The 18038-nt window shown below is 42.5% G+C and overlaps 1 non-coding gene across 1 annotated transcript; it reads left to right on the top strand.

The window, feature by feature from the left end:
• The first annotated feature begins 17074 nt into the window (after positions 1 to 17074).
• LOC141625873 (small nucleolar RNA R71) lies at positions 17075 to 17181 on the top strand. The gene has a single exon (XR_012535620.1). It is a non-coding gene; the product is annotated as a small nucleolar RNA R71 (small nucleolar RNA).
• The last annotated feature ends 857 nt before the right edge of the window (positions 17182 to 18038 follow it).

The raw sequence follows: 18038 nt of genomic DNA, 5'->3' as shown, positions 1-18038 counted from the left end.
TTCAAAAATTAGAGATAGGGTTTGTCCCTTCCGGGCTAGTGTCCTTTGCTTTCGCCAATCGCTTATTAGGCAACCAGTTAACCTCTAGACAATAGCTTTTCGGGGTGATAGTCACTCTGTCTCTGGGCGGTTGAATTCACAACCGTGTGGGGGCCCAATTCAATGGATCCCTCTCCAAAGCACATCGAAGTGGTACGCCTCCATCAAAACAACTAAATTTCTCAATATTTCAACATTTCATAACATTTGAGGTTTCCTTAGCAATAAATTACTTCCACATAACAAAATTTTCGAAATGAGAACTTCAAACTTATTGATAGAAAGTATTTTTTGGTTGCCTTACCACAAGGTCAATCAAGGTCACCTAGACAAGTTAACCAAGTCCACATCGCATCACGGGGTTGGAATAGGTGACTCACATGCAAACTCTTGACTAGGCTTTGGGTCATGGGTCAAAAGACACTAGTATGACACAATCTAGGGTGTTTTACAACCATTCTAGTAGACAAAGTCTTAAGTTGAAAAAGTATTTGTAATGGCTTAGTTGCTTTTATCAAAGTTCTCAATTAGGCATTTTTCAAAAAACATTATCTAAATGCAACTATATGCCATGATGCAACTAATATATACATCCTAATGCAAGTGATTCTACCAACTAATATGACATATAAACTAAATGCAAGTCCTAAGTTCACATTGTTATACCGCATTAGTCAAAATAAAGCCACATAGTCATTAACATAAAGAGGAAAAAGGAGATTGGAAAGATCATCCCATGCGGTCTTCATGATCCTCATGTCTCGGATGTGGCGTAGTCAATGAATGTGAACAAGGATAGAACAAACACAATATATACAACAATATATACATGACTACACTAAAAAAGAAATGAACTTGTTTTTGGGTTTTTCAATTTTCAAATTTTTATGGTTTTTCGAATTTTTAATTTTTTTTGGATTTTTGAATAAAAGTTAAGTTAGAATTCCCCATCCCCACACTAATATGGGCATTGTCCTCAATGGCCAAAATGATGGGAAATTATGCAAACATGATGCATGATTTCTACACTAAATGCAAGCTACACTAATCTACACTATATGATGCATGGTTTTTGTTTATGACGGAGAGGATAATTTAGATTACCTCCCGTTGTGTATGCATTGACTTCCCCAAACCGATCTAGACATTATTGCTAATGTCCTAAGGTTGGGTGTAGTTCATGCACACACTATGCAATGCATGAAACTAATTTGTCATTTTGGATTTTGAAAGGTGGGAACAATAAAATGAGAACACCTCAATGGGGCCGAGGTATTAGTCCTCTATGGTGCTAGGACTACTCCAACAATGATCAAGATTAATAAATAAAACAAAGAGAGAAATAGACAAACCTCAAGAGGGTAGGAGCCTCTAAAGCTTGCTAATCTTCCATCATATCATCACTATCATCATCTTCCTCACTAGAATTGGACTCATCGCCACTTTCTTCTTCAATTTCTTGTTCTCCTTGCTCATCATCCTCTTCTCCTTCTTCACTAGCTTCTTCATCAATGTTATCATCAACCTCTTCATTACCGACAACCTCATTATCACCCGGAACAACCCTAGATGCACTCGGAAAGAAGACTTCCCTATCCGCCCAACTAGGCAAAGGACATGAAGGATCAAGTAGTCCTTGCCTAGGTAAATGAAGGAGGGGTGGATATTGGGCTAAGTAAGCATTTTTCCGATCCTCGAAGGCTTGCTTGTGCATCTCTTGCATGAGAAGAGTCAAGTAATCATTTCTTGCTTCAACGCCTTCGGGCTTGAACTCTTGGTACTCGAAAGGATAGGTTGGAGTGACAATGGAAGAGGAGGGCATTTCAATTTCACCCTTTTGTTGTCGGATAATGTACTCGGCCTCTTTTGAAAGGGGAAGTAGATAGTTGGTCCGGTGGACACTTAGTCGACAAATCTTTGAAGGCAAAGTGAAAGATCTAGCCTCACTAGTGAGCCATCCATACTTGGTGATACGTGCCTAATGTATAGTCTTTTTGGCCTATTTCAGCACGTATTTCTATGCATTTGTATACTGTTTTTATAGTATTTTGCCCCGAATTGGCTACTTTGGTGTATTTTGTCCTTTTTGTAGGAATGATCGCGAAAGTAGCGGAACCATGCTCTTTTCTGTCCTTTTGTATGCATTTAGAGGAGACGGGACCATCCCAGAGTGAGATGTTGCATTTAGAAGTGTCGTTGCACGCTTTACGAGGCATTTTGGTGAAGACGTGAGCTGAATTGAAGACCCAGGTGGTCTATCGAGCTGTTTGGTGGTCTATCGAGTGATTCCTAAGCTTCCCAAGACTCGATCGAGCTACTGCTTACTCGATCGAGTGATCCACACATGACCAGTCCTCGATCGAGTTCCCTGAAGGTCGATCGAGGAGTTTCTGCTGAGCTGATGGTCGATCGAGTAGTCTAATCTACTCGATCGAGAGGCTTTTGACCTCGTGGGCTTAATCAGTCCGTGTTTTAGTATTTCCGCATAAACTCTTTAGTTTGTTTCCTATTTAACCTATGTTTACTAGGTTAATTAGGCATCTTCTTTTACTTAATCTTTTATCTTTTATTCTCTTTATCATCTCCTTTTACTCTGGAAGTTTGACGTTAGACACTGTTACTTCGACGTTGGATCGTTTTTCACTGGGATTTCGTTCTTTACGCCGGAAATTGCTGGATTGTAATTCTCTTTTACTCTTAATAATAATTAACCCTCTATTGCTTTTTAATTCTTGTTTTTATTATCATTCTTTCTGCCCTAGTTTGTTTATCATTGCATTTTATTATTATTTCGTCATGTTTTCTACTGGAATCTTATGTGCTGTTAGATTAGTTATGAATATGAGTAGCTAATTCCCCTTCATGTTGGGATTAGGGGATCTGCGGTAGAATAATGACGACGTAGTGAATGAATTAGACGAATTATCTAAGAGACTCTGTCACTATAGCAATATAACTGTAATCACCGACCTAGTTGAGTGCACGCTTCTATGTCACCTATTAAATCAACAATTAATCCTGGATCGAAAGATTGGACTAAATAGGCCTGCTATAAACAGGAGACTACCCTAATGAGGACGAAAGTTAAGTTAGTGGTATTTTAGGGTGGGAAGTGGACCGAAAGGACCTTCTAATATCCGTCTCACGCTTAGTTGCAAGTCGAGTCATTTACTGCTAAGTTGTTGAACTACCGTAGTGAACCGAAGTCCCGACATGCCTCTCTCTTATTGATAGTTTAATTCATTTCCTGCTTTACTGCTCTTCTTTATTTCTCTTCCTTTTACTCCGTAGTTTAGAACCAAAAAATTAATCAAACCCAATTGTTACCTTAGAATTAGAAATAGATAGCTATAGTTACATTCCTCCCTGTGGATTCGATACTCGACTGCCTCTACTACATATTTAGTTGAGACCGTTAGGTTTTATTTTTGACAGGTACGCGACAGACGTGTCAAATTTTGGCGCCGTTGCCGGGGAGGCAATTGTTCAATTTACTAGCTGTTTTATTTTTAATTCTCCTTTTAGTTTAAGGAACATCGTTCCTTGGACTATTCTTATATCTTGTCTGTAGTTTCTTCTTATGCGCAGGTCGCAAGGTGGGCCACTATTACCTTTTGATCCCGAGATTGAGAGATCTCTACGCGTAAAAAGGAGACTTTTATTCGAACAACAGGCGGAGAAGAGCCCCAGTTCTCGTGGTAACTTTTACGAGAACGAGCTTTTCGAAGACAATCCACCATCTTCTCCAGTTTCCAATTCATCACTTGAGTCTATCACTTTCCCAGAATTTCCCGAAATGGCCGAGGAAGCTACCATTGCTAGTCACTCTGAGCCCACCGCTGACAATCTTTATAAAGGGTTCGAACTGCCTGGAGATGCTAGGAAGTTCGAGCCTAAGCCTTCTTACATTAGCATGGTCGAGAAAAATCAGTTCGGGAGCTGCGAAGGAAGATGCGGCTCAAAGATATGGAGACCTTCATAGATTATCGCGCTCCATACCACCTCCACCGGCGTGACACCGACTGATCAAAGAAACGATGTTCATTTTCTCACTCCGCGATCTTTGTCGGAGTGGTACAGGATTTGGACAAAGCCGCTCACGGCATAACAGATTGGAATTCGCTAGCATTGGCGTTTTATAAGAAATATTTCTCTGCTTCGAGAACCATAGCCATCAGAGCTCAGATAACCAGTTTCAAGCAGGGACCCGACGAGAACTTTCATGAGGCATGGCTTCGTTTTAAGAAACTAGTGCGTACCATACCACACCACGGTTTCGAGAAATGGAGTTTGTGCAACCATTTTTACAATGGTTTATATGATGATCAGAGGGCTATATTAGATGCTGCAGCCAACGGTCGATTTTCTGACAACTTGGGGCCGACGAAGGGATGGAAAATAATAGATGATTTAGCCACTCATAGGGCTGAATACGGGAATTCAAGAGGAAACCAAAGAAGAGCTGCTGAATCCTCTTCAGTAGCCGCATTAGAAGCCCTTACTGCTAGGTTCGACAAGTATGAGCTAGGGGGAGCTTTCAAGCCAGGGATGTACCAGGTTAATGCCATGACAGACGGTCCTTTCGTCTGTACGAGATGTGGGGTAGATGGACATGTCGCTGATTATTGTCCTAGTCCTTATGAGCAATGTGCTTTGCCTTTCAACATTACGAGCAAAACAACACTCATTATGAGCCGAATATCCACCCCAATTTGAGGTGGAGCAACCAGAACAACGTACTCAATCCCACCGCTCCTCCAAATCAGCAGCAGCCCTATATTCCTCCACACCAGAAGCAACAAGGCTATCAGAAGCCTCCGTCTTTCAACCCTCCTAACCAAGGTGCCTCGTCATCTAGTGGGGTGACTGAGATAGGTGAGTTGAAGTCCATGATGCAGTCCATTGCTAAGCAATTACAACAAAAGGACACGGCATTCAAAGCACTTGAGACTCAAGTTGCCCAATTGGCTGAAAATCAATCCTCGAGAAAACCCGGTCATTTGCCAACTCAAAATGACAAGAATCCAAATGAGACGGTGCATTTGATAGAGTTGAGAAGCGGTCTCTCTTACGAAGGACCAGAAATGAAGAAATCAGACCCGGGGGAAGTTGTTACTGATGATGAACAGTGTTCTGTTCAGAGAAAAGGACCTACGACACAGGAATTACTCGATCGACTGAAGACTGGCGCTCGATCGAGTGGAATTGGTGAGGAAGCTGGTCGATCGAGTGAGCACAGTGCTCGATCGAATGGAAAGGGAGACGAGGTTGGTCGATCGAGTAGGGATGTTGCTCGATCGACCGAAGTTGCTGAAGAAGGAGCTCGATCGAGTGACCACACTGCTCGATCGAGTGATATGAATGACGGGAAGCTTATTCGAGAGCCTGCTAGTGCTCGTTTAAGCGATGAATTACCAGAAAGACCTCGTTCGAGAGGTAAGAAGCGTCCGAAGGATACTGAACTCGCTCCGGAAGATACTTTGGAAGCGAGGAACAAGGGACTTGAGATTCCAATTACGGTTCCCTTCCCAAGGCGGCTGCGAGATACCAAGATTAATCAACGATTCAAAGAAATTTGTTGAGCTTTTGAAGAGTTTGGAGGTTTCCGTGCCGTTCACTGAATTGCTTACTAAGGTACCTTCTTATTTACGATTTATGAAAGAAATTTTAGGTCGTAAGAGGAACATTAATGATAATGAGACCGTAGCTTTGACGGAGGTGGGGTCACCCTTATCTCAAAATAAGCTACCTCTAAAGCAATCAGACCCGGGTAGTTTTTCGATCCCTTGTCACATAGGAATGAATTTGATTGATAATGCGCTATGCGATTTAGGCGCTAGCGTAAGTGTTTTACCTTTGTCTCTAGCTAAGAGACTTGGTGTGACAAAGCTGAGTTGCACCAACATGACTGTCCAGATGGCCGACCGTAGTCTATCACGGCCACTAGGTGTAGCGGAAGACGTACCTGTTAGGATCGGGAAGTTCTTTATTCCCGTTGACTTTGTCGTCCTAGATATCACCGAAGATGTGCACACCCCTATCATTTTAGGGAGACCATTTTTGTCCACGCCCGTGCGGTGATAGATGTCGGGGAAGACTTTGACCTTCCGTAGGGGATGAGGAGCCGACTTTTCGTCGGTCCAAATTCTGAGGGCTCCCATGCAAGCTCACCTTGCAATGCCCTCTCTTCTCGTTGACCCTATTATTGACACTCCGGATGAAAGTCCGGAGAATATTGCTATTATTGCGACCCTCCGCCTCGGATAGAGAGCAACAAGGAGGAAAATTCGTCTCATTGTCCTTGCTGCAGTGCAGATGAAGGCAAGGAAGGAAGCGATCAAAGGACAGGTGGAACCATTGTCAATCAAACCGGAGCCAAGAAGGCTAAGGAAGGCGACAGAGCGACGAGGACAAAGACAGTTCGAACCTACATCGATTTGAACTATGTTCCTCCTCCTCTTGCAAACAGTAATTCAAGCTCATGGAAATCAAAGAGGACGGTCAGTATCGCTGAAGTGACGTCCTCCAGTCAGAAGCCCACGAAGGGGCTACTGAAAGCTAATGGGAATTAAACGGGGAAATGCCCCGTGTAACAAAGTGTAATAGACAAGTTTTGAATTTTCTTTTGAATTTATTTTCTTATTACGTTTTTATTAGGACAATTAGTTTAGACATCCTTTTTAGCGTAGAATAAGACTATAGACTATGTTGCTGCATATTTGGTATTTTTGGGATGTGTTTGGATATGTTTTATGCAGGTTTGGGGAAATGTCACGCATTTCGAGGAGGAAAAGATGGAAATTCAAAGAAATATACACGAGGAAGTCCTCGATCGAGTACTTTTGTACTCGATCGAATGGAAATTGGGTCGATCGAGCTTGCTGGCTACTCGATCGAGGAAGACCAAAAAGAAACAAGTCGATCGAGAGGTGTTTCATTCGATCGAGCAAAGGGACATCCAAAAGACCTCGATCGAGTGACTTAAAATCACTCGATCGAGTGGATTGAACAGGGACCGAGGGAGTTTTCTAACTTAAACTCTTTAATTCCCTAATCTTATTTCATTTCATTTATAATTTCCGTCTAACTTCCTCCCCTAATTGCGATTGATTTCCCCCAAATCCCCATCTCTTGCCCAAAAATCACCTAATCAAACACCTACATTCTCTTGCTAGTTAATTAATCTTCCATAACCCCTTAATTTTCCCCTCTTTTGTGCTCGTTTTTACGGTTTTCAAAGGGGATTAGGGTTTGCGGTTTTGTCGATCAAATTTCCGCCATTGTTGCCTGTTTTTGGAGTTTAATTACTTTTTGTAGGTCAATCATCATCAAGTAAGTATTTATATCACACTCTTTGCTATTTCTCTTGATTTAATTCGCATTTTTGAGGTGATTTTGAATTAGGGCTCGAAAATTCCATGCCTAGTTGATTTTATTCGATTAAATTGTGTTTAATTGCTCTTGATTAGCTTGATGATGATATTTGTCGCAATTCCTCACTGTTTCTGCATGATAAATTCGAATTTTGCGCGATTTCCGCGATTAGGGTCCCTGTGAGTCGAATGTGTCGCTTGTTAGACGGTTGTCTCGCTGCCACGCCTTGTTATTTGCGGTTATTGCCTACTTGTTACTGTTGTTAACCGCTGTTAACTGCTCTCCCGTCCCCTATCGCCATTACATGCTTTGAATTATTAGGAATCTCGCGCTGTGAATGGTTACTCTTGACTGCCCGGAGTGATACATGCCCCATTTTAGGTTTTTCATGCTGTATTAGCCCCTTTGCAGTCACTGTTTTATCATATCATCACCATTTACATGCTGTTTTTAGAAATTTTTGAGGAATTGTTGGGTTTTGTATGCTGTACGTCGATTGTTTCGACTGATAGGGCCTCACATTTGCTGTCACATGTTGGTTAGCGGGTTGTTTTAACCACGGTTAGCAGCATCGTCTCTTATTCATGCCCTTTGACACTTTGCAGGATGGACGCGAGCTCTCTTTCTTCTACTAGTACGTCCTCCAGCCCTTCTTCGAGCGAGCCAGTGGTCCCTGCTGTTGCCACTAGCTCGCCTTGGTTACCACCGCAAAGACCGGTTCTACTTGTCTCACCGCAGGAGACGATTTACTCCGCGGCTAGCACAAATGGGAGCTCGTTCGAGCCTCACAGGCCATCATCACCACCAGGCCTTTCTCCTTCTTTGGATCGCGGACGCACTCCCCGTTCCAGGACGGTATCTTTGCCACCGAGACCACACAAGCAAAGCTAGCTTGACTAGCCATCACTTCCACCCGTCTCGAGGCTGTTGTTACGGAGAGGGCGCTATTGCACTGCATCAAGATGCCCACGATGACGTTTCACTTCGAGGCTCACCGGACACGGTTAGTTTCTTTACTTCGTTGCCCCCTCTCCTCCACCCGTTTCCTTGCACGAGCCGACCTAGAGACCTTAGGCATCTACGAGGAGGTCTCGTAGTTTATTAAACGGGGGACGGGTATGTCGGGTCTGATTACCATGCGGGAGGCTACCATTCGTACCCTTACGTACGAGTTTTTTAGCTCCTACTCTTTTGACACCGACTCTTACACCGCCGACCACTCCGGTTCTGTATTGACTTTCGACTCCGCAACGAGTCACATCACCGGACTTTGGCTCGGTTTGGGCAGGTTTTAGGCCTAGTTAGTGACGGCCTCACTGCCCCACCTCGAGACCTTCTTCAGCCACTCTGGGCTGCTCTGTCTCACACTCCCTTCCACTCACGGAAGGGAGCTCACGTTCACTTACCTGCGCCCCGTTACTACTTGCGTTTGTTAGGTGAGACTATTTTTGGGCGCCCGAGCCCAATAACTCGACCAACACCGAGCTAGCGATTCTCGCGGTACCTCAACATTGACTCCGGTTCCCCGTTTGTTCTAAACATTGCCTATCTGGTAGCTCAGCATTGGAACGGTATTGGGACTCGGGTCAAGACCGCTGTTGTCTGCGGCGGGCTAGTTACTAGGATTGCCCGCCACCTTTATCCCACTGACCCTTCACTCACTTCACCTGATGAGGTGGCTTACCTTGACCTCGATGCCATGGCTGTCTTGACCTGGTTCCCAAAGGCGAAGGGGAGCGCGAGGACGTGGAAGATCTGTGGTTCCACGTCCCACAATCACCTTGCCGTGCTCTACCCTTCCGCCACTTTCACCGCTCCCTACTGCTGCTGAGGGAGCGAGGCCACCTCCACCTACCTACCACCTTACCTTCACCCCTCCCTCTTCTTCCTCTAAGAAGAGGAAGCGGGAGGCCGGAGCCTCTTCTAGCTCCCAGGCTCAGACTCAGGCCCAGGCTGGACCGACACCCACGCCTCAGCCTACACCTTCACTCACTCCACCCCCACTTGACCCTCCTTCTGGTTCGGCTTTTCCGGCCAATTTTGTCTGCCCTCCTGCTTTAGAGGCGCCCGAGGATATGTGCAGGTACCTTACTGAGATGAGGCGGGATATGGCTTTAGCTGTATTCCCGCTTTACGAGTTCCATATCCGAGCCCGGCGACCGATTCCAGAGGGGTGGCCGCATCCTTCCTTCTACCGATACCCAGCGGACGGGTACCCTCCGTTTTCTTCTGACTCAGAGGAGGAGCCGGAGGAGACAGCGGTAGCACGAGAGGTGTGGCTACGGGCCGAGCAGGCGACACAGCGAGCTTCTAGAGAGGAGCAGAGTGACCCTCCGTTCGTACCCGGTCCGGAGGATCAGGATGGAGATGATGACTGAGTCTCCCCCTTGGTCGTTGCTGGTTTGGGGAGACGGTTTTGTTGAGTCGGAGTATCTGAGAGATAGCGATGCCGACGACGAGTAGCTACTGGTCTACTCACTTCCCCAGTTTTCTGGCTGGTTTGGGGAAGTTCGTGTTTTGTATGACTTCTTACTCTTTTATTTTCGTCTCCTTTATTTTTATTGGTTGTATACTCCCATCCCCCATATTTCTGCTGGTGTATGCTGGAGGACAACGAGGGCGTTGTCCGTTTTGGTTTGGGGAGGGTATTGCATCCTTTTGAGTCTGCATCTGCATTTGTTTTGCATTCACGTTTCATTTTTCAGTTTGCATTTGTTATTTATTATCAAAAAAAAAATGAAAAAAAAAAAATAGAAAAATTCAAAAATTCAAAAAAAAATTCTTCAAAAATTCAAAAAAATTCACGTTTATTTTTGCATTTAGGTTGAGTCGGAACGGTAGATTCCCGTGATGAAATTGCACTTAACTTGTCAATTCACTTGAGCCTTGCACTTTATTGATGGTTTTTAGCTTTGTCATACGCATAGTCTACGAATTCCTGTTCAAATAATAGCTGACTGTTTAGACTTGACCTAATAAACTGGCAAACAACTTAAAAATTCTGAGTTCTAGAGCCATAACTGGTGCCATTCATGACCAGTTCATTAGGAATTTTGAGAGTAGTACTCCTTGCATAGCATGTTCGTCTCATTTGCACATTTATGACATTCAATTTCTCGTTAAATGCACATATTCGGGTTTGCGGTTGGTGTCACATGCAGGGAGGGTCTTGCAATTCCCCTTTCTTTACATCTTTCACCCATTTAGCTCCACATTGACCAAAACTTGCCTTTTGACCCATTAGCCACATTCCAAACTAAGCCTGCCTAGTCAAGCTAGTTAGTCTGTTCTTTTGTGGTATGTTTTCCACTGCAGTTTGGTCTGTAATTCCCGTTTGGAGTTGGTGTTTGTGTTGAGGAAGGAGGAAGAAAGAAAAAAAAAAAAAAAAAAAAAAAACGTGAAGCAGAAAAGAAAAAAAGAAAAGAAAGAAAAAATGAATGAAAAATGAAAAACATGAAAAAATATAGAAAAAGAGCTGATAAGCAAAAGAAAGAAATAGAGATTGTGTAAGATGTTGTCCCCTCTTGTCAGAGTTGAGAAGATGTTCGAAGATGTACAATCGACAAGAGGGTTGGTTGTTTCGATTAGTTGTCTCGGACGGTGTTTAAAAAGGGAACTTTGTGACCGTCTAGCTCCTCCACTCTTATTCCATATTTTTTTGAGGAGATTGTGTTTGAGTCTAGTGAGTTTTGTGCCAAGTGAAGGGCACCTGTGTTAGTCTTTCAGTCAGTTTGAGATCCGGATGGTTTATTATGGTCCTGTTAGGAACTAGCTTGACGCTTTTACCTCCACATTTCCATAACTTGTTTTGCCTTTTCTCACCTGAACCTCACTATTCCCATATTATTTGCAAACCCTCGGCTGTGACGGACATTATTGGTTGGAGTGTGTGCATTAGTACTTGAATTGTCTTTCATTTTTGTTGCATACATGCTATGTAGGTCGTGATTAGGTGAGTGACTGTCTTTCTTCTCTCTTTTACATATAACATTTGCCCTTTGCTTCATGAGAGAAGAGTGACCACGTGAGAGTCCGGTTTTGTTGGTCTTGCAAGGTCGATAGGTCGACTTTATTTCGAATGACTTATAATTCGTTTGCGTATTGACCGCCTAGCTTTAATGTTGATTTCTGTTTGCATTAAAGTGGTTCAAGTAGACAAGTTAAGCTAGCTACGAGTTATCATTTCCGTTCCATTAGTTTAGTTTTGAGTTTACTCGAGGGCGAGTAAAGGTTTGGTTTGGGAGATTTGATACGTGCCTAATGTATAGTCTTTTTGGCCTATTTCAAAGACGTATTTCTATGCATTTATATACTGTTTTTATAGTATTTTGCCCCGAATTGGCTACTTTGGTGTATTTTGTCCTTTTTGTAGGAATGATCGCGAAAGTAGCGGAACCATGCTCTTTTCTGTCCTTTTGTATGCATTTAGAGGAGACGGGACCATCCCATAGTGAGATGTTGCATTTAGAAGTGTCGTTGCACGCTTTACGAGGCATTTTGGTGAAGACGTGAGCTGAATTGAAGACCCAGGTGGTCTATCGAGCTGTTTGGTGGTCTATCGAGTGATTCCTAAGCTTCCCAAGACTCGATCGAGCTCATCGCTTACTCGATCGAGTGATCCACACATGACCAGTCCTCGATCGAGTTCCCTGAAGGTCGATCGAGGAGTTTCTGCTGAGCTGATGGTCGATCGAGTAGTCTAATCTACTCGATCGAGAGGCTTTTGACCTCGTGGGCTTAATCAGTCCGTGTTTTAGTATTTCCGCATAAACTCTTTAGTTTGTTTCCTATTTAACCTATGTTTACTAGGTTAATTAGGCATCTTCTTTTACTTAATCTTTTATCTTTTATTCTCTTTATCATCTCCTTTTACTCTGGAAGTTTGACGTTAGACACTGTTACTTCGACGTTGGATCGTTTTTCACTGGGATTTCGTTCTTTACGCCGGAAATTGCTGGATTGTAATTCTCTTTTACTCTTAATAATAATTAACCCTCTATTGCTTTTTAATTCTTGTTTTTATTATCATTCTTTCTGCCCTAGTTTGTTTATCATTGCATTTTATTATTATTTCGTCATGTTTTCTACTGGAATCTTATGTGCTGTTAGATTAGTTATGAATATGAGTAGCTAATTCCCCTTCATGTTGGGATTAGGGGATCTGCGGTAGAATAATGACGACGTAGTGAATGAATTAGACGAATTATCTAAGAGACTCTGTCACTATAGCAATATAACTGTAATCACCGACCTAGTTGAGTGCACGCTTCTATGTCACCTATTAAACTGGCTACAATTAATCCTGGATCGAAAGATTGGACTAAATAGGCCTGCTATAAACAGTAGACTACCCTAATGAGGACGAAAGTTAAGTTAGTGGTATTTTAGGGTGGGAAGTGGACCGAAAGGACCTTCTAATATCCGTCTCACGCTTAGTTAAATGAGTCATTTACTGCTAAGTTGTTGAACTACCGTAGTGAACCGAAGTCCCGACATGCCTCTCTCTTATTGATAGTTTAATTCATTTCCTGCTTTACTGCTCTTCCTTATTTCTCTTCCTTTTACTCCGTAGTTTAGAACCAAAAAATTAATCAAACCCAATTGTTACCTTAGAATTAGAAATAGATAGCTATAGTTACATTCCTCCCTGTGGATTCGATACTCGACTGCCTCTACTACATATTTAGTTGAGACCGTTAGGTTTTATTTTTGACAGGTACGCGACAGACGTGTCACTTGGTGTCAAGAGGGTTACGGGTAACCCACTTGTACTTGTATATCATAGTATTAATATCAATGAGATGACCACCCTCTTTCGCCTCATACTTGCTATCCTTGTTGAAGTTTGGATCAAAGTATTTAGCTAGGATAGTGACTAGGCCTCCATTCACAATAACGGTAGTGCCCTTCTTCGCACAATCAATATTTAGCCATCTATCCACCAAAAGCCTTAGAGAGTTGAAAGGCTTGGTGAATTCCCTTCTAATGTTCAAAGCCGACTCAAGAAGAACAAAATCGAGTTTGGTGAAATGGTTGGTGTCTTTTCTTGAAATGATGGTGTTCCCTATGACCTTGTGCCACACTCTAATGCCCGGATGGTGGACTAATAGAGCGCGACTAGCATGAAAGTTCTCAAATTTCCTTCCGGAAATCGCCTCCCAAAGAGCGTCGGGGTCATACTTGCTAACATTCTTAAAATAACTCGGTGAATCACTAAGACCCAAAGCTTTACCCATTTCCTCAAAGGAGATGTGCCTACTAACATTAGCTAGACGAAACTTGATGGTCTCCATCGTCTCAACCTTGTTAACTTTCAAAGAACTCAAAAATTCTAAGGTAAGGGAGGGGTATGTCAATTCCGTTGATTCAAACAATTTCTACAACCCCATGGCTCTAAAGAAGGCTCTAGTTTGCTCAAGGACACTCAACTTATCTAAGGTATCTTCACAAATAAACTTGGTGGATAGAAATGATTTACTAGCAAACTTGGCAAAAGTGTCCCTATGGGATTTGGAAATGAAAATTACCTCCGGATAATTTGAAAGTTGAGCAATTTTCGGAGTAGAAGATGTTGTTGCTTCCATGGGAGGTTGTTGTTGTTGCATTTCCAAGTTTGGGCTAGCTACCACCATAACCAATGCTTTCTTTACTTGAAGACTCTTTTGTCTTGATGAGAGTGCCTTTGCCTTTGGTGCCTTTGCCTTTGTTGCTTTTGTTGCTCCCTTTGTCCTTGCCATTGATGAATAAACTAAGAAAAGAGTGAAAATCTTCAATTTCTATTGTACCCAAATCGATTTAAAGCTGAAAGGCTTTGCCTTTATGAATTCAAAAATTGACTCAAAGGTTGAAGATTTTGTGCTTGGTTTTGATTTTTATTGAAAGAGGAGTGATTGATTTGTTGTTAAAAGGATGTTTTGATTTGATTTTGGTGAATGTTGTTGAGGAATATTGTTTTTGTGATGGAGAGATTGAGGGTTTTAGAGTTATGGGGTTTATGAGTAGTGTTATGAATGAAGGAATGAAGAAATGAATGTGGGAGGGGGGGGGGTTTATAAAACGCGAAAAATTCTAAAGGCAGGGGCAAGACGGGCGGTTTTTGCTCGGGACGCCCGGATTTGGCCTGTTCTGGGTTGGGAAAAACTCGCCTAAAGACGGGCGTCTTTCAGTGAAGACGCTCGGATTTACAAACACGGGACGGGCGTCTTTCAGAGAAGACGGGCGGATTCCTTTACAGGGATTTTTCTTGTTTTTCTCAGCTAAGAAGACGGGCGTCTTCCTTTCAGGACGGGCGGCTTTTTAAACACGGGCGGATTCCACTGCAGGAAGCCCGGATTCGTTGACAGTCAGAAATTTCAAAAATTCAGCTCATGTTGGACGGGCGTCTTCTACCCAATATGCCCGGATTGCCTGAAGACAGGCGGATTCACCTGAACCCGCTCGGATTCGACCCCTTTTTACCCGGATTCAGTTCCATCCGTGTACTTTGCATATCCCTTGTCATTTTTCCATTCTTCTTCATATCTCGTGTTCTTTATTGTGGGGGCACTACTAAGGCATGGATAGCCTAGGCAATTGCCATCCCCACACTAAGCTAAACCACTACACAACAATTGAAATTATTAGTCTCTCCCTCACTTCTCTCAAACATGATAATCATCTTGATCAAAGTATAAAAAATCCAAAAAAGACAAAAATGCAATATAAGATTTGAAATGCAAGTTAGGGAGTTAGAAATATTTACAAATGGTGATTTAGGGAGGACTCCACCAAACTCTCATTCTTGATGAGATGTCAAGGGGGCATATTCAAGGTGTTGTTGATGTTGCTCAATACCTTGAAAAAGTAATCAAACGCTTGTTCATTATCATGATAGAGGTCTTGATCGATGGCATTACCAATGTACGGATTAAAAATCCCTTCAAATTCGTCGTCCCAAAGACCACAAACTTCATTAAGTTGATCATTGAAAATCTCTTGATTTGATGGAGACAACTTTCCCATTTCCTTTTCTTGGCCAATAAGGCCATCTTCTTCATTGCTTGACTTTGGTGAGCTTTGCAAGCTCTCTTTGTCACAATTCACTTGCTCTTTGAATGGAGCATCTTCAATTTTCTTCTTCCATTGGAGTTCCGATTTCTTCCTCTCATCCTTTCGGCTATAGTGATCGATCATGAAACACGGTTCATGCAAACGAGGAGCTCTCATAGTCTTGTCAAGATTAAAGGTTATGCTTTCATCTCCCACTTCTAGAGTGAGCTCACCATGTTTCACATCAATAACCGAGTACGGCATAACACTCACACTAGCCCCTAGATCACACAAGGCTTTGTTGATCGTGGTGTCGCCAATGGTACACGGTATTGAGAAGCTTCCCGGATCCTTTAGTTTTGGAGGTGAACACCCTTGAAGTATTGCACTACTCACCTTAGTGAAGGCGATAGTCTCAAGCTTCCGGATCGACTTCTTCTTTGTGAGGATGTCTTTCATGTATTTCGCATAGGCCGGCACGTGATTGATTAATTCCGTGAAAGGAATTGATACTTTCAAATTCTTCACAATTTCCATAAACTTTCCAAGTTGGTCATCAAATTTGGGCTTGGCTTGACAACTTGGAAAAGGAAGTCTAATCACAATGGGCTCCTTCTCCTTGACCTTGTTTTCATTTTTCTTTGAAATTTCTTGTTTTGATGGTTCCCCATCCTTGGAGTTTTGCACAATTTCTTCCTTATCACTAGCTTCCACAACTTCATCCTCAACTTGCTTCTTCGGTGCTTCATACCTTGTACCACTTCTCAAGTGAATGGCACTAACCGTTTCATGTCTAGGGGGATTACTTTGAGGTGGTAATTGCCCCTTTTGCCTTTGTGAGCTTGAAGATGCTAGTTGAGTCAATTGGGTTTCCAACATTTTGGTGTGAGCTAGAATGTTGTTGATGGTGGTTTCCTTTGCTTGACTATCGTTTTGCATTTGAGGGAAAAATTCTTGTTGATTCTTTTGCATTTGGAGGACCGCTTTTTGAACATCAAAACCTTGGTCATTTGGTTGATTGTATGGATTTTGATTTTGGTAACCTTGGTTTTGGTTGTAAAAGGGACTTTGATTTTGGTTTCTCATGGGAGGTGGGGTGTATGTTGTTTGAGGGTTTTGAACATTTTGGCTTTTGTATGAGAGATTTGGATGGAATTTGGTGTTTTCATTGTATTAGTTGGAATAAGGGGTACCACTCTTGTATGCTTCGAAAGCATTCACTTGTTCATTTGTTCCCCTACATTAACTTTGTTCATGTCCCAAAGTTCCACAATTCTCACATATCCCACTTGGGATTGATGAAGATGCCGTCACGGCATTAACATGATGCTTTGGTGATTTTGAGGCTTCTTCAAGTCTAGCCATAGCTTTTTCAAACTTCAAATTGATTGTGTCAATGTGAGCACTAAGTTGAGCACCCAATTGAGTAACGGAGTCCACTTCATGCTTTCCTCCTCTAGTAGCCTTGCGAGGTCTACTATATTGTGAGTTATGGACCGCCATTTCCTCAATTTTGTTCCAAGTTTGATTGTCATCAACTTCGGTGAACATTCCATTTGATCCCATGTTGAGAATGTTCCTTGAATCTTCATATAGACCGTTCCAAAATTGTTGTACCAAGAACCACTCGCTAAGTCCATGGTGAGGACATGAGCGACAAATTCCCTTGAACCGCTCCCAAGCTTCATACAAAGATTCTTCATCCCTTTGCTTAAAACCCGTAATTTGAGCTCTTAGCATGTTAGTCTTTTCCGGTGGGTAGAATTGTTTCTAGAAAGCTAGAGCCAACTTTTTCCAAGAATCAATTCCGAGAGTGGCCTTATCAAGGCCCTTCAACCATTGTTTCGCGGTGCCAATTAGAGAAAAAGGAAATAAGACCCATCGAATTTGGTCTTGAGTTACACCGGTTTGAGAAATCGCATCACAATAGTCACAAAGGTTTCCATATGAGAATGAGGGTCTTCACTAGGCATCCCCCCAAATTGGCTCCTTTCGACTAATTGGATAAAGGCGGATTTGGCAATAAAATTTCCTGTCAAATGTTGTGGTGTGGGAGTACCATTGGGTAGGTTCTCCTCGGTGGGTACGGAATGTGATGAAAACTTAGGCATTGTGGGTTGATTTTGTGTGGTATTTTGTGTTGGGTTCTCCTCACCTTCTCTTGCAAAAGGGTTGATGAACTCAATAGTTGGTTAAATATCCACAACTTCACTAATACCTCTCAAATTCCTCCTAGCAAATATTCTATTGGTTGTCAAAGTTCTTTCAATTTCACGATCAAAAGGTAACAAATCACCTTGTGACCTTCTAGACATGCAAAAATATCAAACATCTCGAAAACAATTAGAACAAACCTTGAGGAGTTTTACTTCCCCAAGGCAAAGAAAGACACAACTAATAACAATATAAGAAAATCTAAATCAATATAACACCGTCCCCGGCAACGGCGCCATTTTTGGTCGGGATTCGGAGCTATATTATATTTTTCGGAACAATTGTCGTTGGAAGCACCTAGACCAAAACACAATTTATAACTTCACAAACAACTCTACAATTAATAAAGAGGCAAGTAAAGGTCGGATCCCAAGGGTCGGGAA

Source organism: Silene latifolia, chromosome X, assembly GCF_048544455.1.
Source record: "Silene latifolia isolate original U9 population chromosome X, ASM4854445v1, whole genome shotgun sequence".
NCBI classification, from domain to species: domain Eukaryota; kingdom Viridiplantae; phylum Streptophyta; class Magnoliopsida; order Caryophyllales; family Caryophyllaceae; genus Silene; species Silene latifolia.
Note: the sequence above shows the minus strand (reverse complement) of the source record. Positions and strands in the feature narration are given on the sequence as shown.